Source organism: Oncorhynchus masou, unplaced genomic scaffold, assembly GCF_036934945.1.
Source record: "Oncorhynchus masou masou isolate Uvic2021 unplaced genomic scaffold, UVic_Omas_1.1 unplaced_scaffold_3878, whole genome shotgun sequence".
Taxonomy (NCBI): Eukaryota; Metazoa; Chordata; class Actinopteri; order Salmoniformes; family Salmonidae; genus Oncorhynchus; species Oncorhynchus masou.
The window spans coordinates 10,694-12,500 of NW_027010280.1; positions in this window are offsets into that span (position 1 = coordinate 10,694).

The window sequence follows — 1,807 nt, forward strand, 5'->3', positions numbered from 1 at the left end:
AGAGACTTATTCCCTATGTAGTGCACTACTTTAGACCAGAGCCCTATTCCCTATGTAGTGCCCTACTTTAGACCAGAGCCCTATTCCCTGTATAGTGCACTACTTTAGACCAGAGCCCTATTCCCTATGTAGTGCACTACTTTAGACCAGAGCCATATTCCCTCTATTGTGCCCTACTTTAGACCAGAGCCCTATTCCCTCTATAGTGCCCTACTTTAGACCAGAGCCCTATTCCCTCTATAGTGCACTACTTTAGACCAGAGCCCTATTCCCTATGTAGTGCACTACTTTAGACCAGAGCCCTATTCCCTATGTAGTGCACTACTTTAGACCAGAGCCCTATTCCCTATATAGTGCATTACTTTAGACCAGAGCCCTATTCCCTCTATAGTGCACTACTTTAGACCAGAGCCCTATTCCCTCTATAGTGCACTACTTTAGACCAGAGACCTATTCCCTATGTAGTGCACTACTACCTTTGACCAGAGCCCTATTCCCTATGTAGTGCCCTACTTTAGACCAGAGCCCTATTCCTGTATAGTGCACTACTTTAGACCAGAGCCCTATTCCCTATGTAGTGCACTACTTTAGACCAGAGCCCTATTCCCTCTATAGTGCACTACTTTAGACCAGAGACCTATTCCCTATGTAGTGCACTACTTCCTTTGACCAGAGCCCTATTCCCTATGTAGTGCCCTACTTTAGACCAGAGCCCTATTCCCTGTGTAGTGCACTACTTTAGACCAGAGCCCTATTCCCTATGTAGTGCACTACTTTAGACCAGAGCCCTATTCCCTATATAGTGCACTACTTTAGACCAGAGCCCTATTCCCTGTATAGTGCACTACTTTAGACCAGAGCCCTATTCCCTATGTAGTGCACTACTTTAGACCAGAGCCATATTCCCTCTATTGTGCCCTACTTTAGACCAGAGCCCTATTCCCTCTATAGTGCACTACTTTAGACCAGAGCCCTATTCCCTCTATAGTGCCCTACTTTAGACCAGAGCCCTATTCCCTCTATAGTGCACTACTTTAGACCAGAGCCCTATTCCTATGTAGTGCACTACTTTAGACCAGAGCCTATTCCCTATGTAGTGCACTACTGTAGACCAGAGCCCTATTCCCTATATAGTGCACTACTTTAGACCAGAGCCCTATTCCCTCTATAGTGCCCTACTTTAGACCAGAGCCCTATTCCCTCTATAGTGCACTACTTTAGACCAGAGACTTATTCCCTATGTAGTGCACTACTTTAGACCAGAGCCCTATTCCCTATGTAGTGCCCTACTTTAGACCAGAGCCCTATTCCCTGTATAGTGCACTACTTTAGACCAGAGCCCTATTCCCTATGTAGTGCACTACTTTAGACCAGAGCCATATTCCCTCTATTGTGCCCTACATTAGACAAGAGCCCTATTCCCTCTATAGTGCACTACTTTAGACAAGAGCCCTATTCCCTGGATAGTGCACTACTTTAGACCAGAGCCATATTCCCTCTATTGTGCCCTACTTTAGACCAGAGCCCTATTCCCTATGTAGTGCACTACTTTAGACCAGAGCCATATTCCCTCTATTGTGCCCTACTTTAGACCAGAGCCCTATAACCCTCTATAGTGCACTACTTTAGACCAGAGCCCTATTCCCTATGTAGTGCACTACTTTAGACCAGAGCCCTATTCCCTATGTAGTGCACTACTTTAGACCAGAGCCCTATTCCCTATATAGTGCACTACTTTAGACCAGAGCCCTATTCCCTCTATAGTGCCCTACTTTAGACCAGAGCCCTATTCCCTCTATAGTGCACT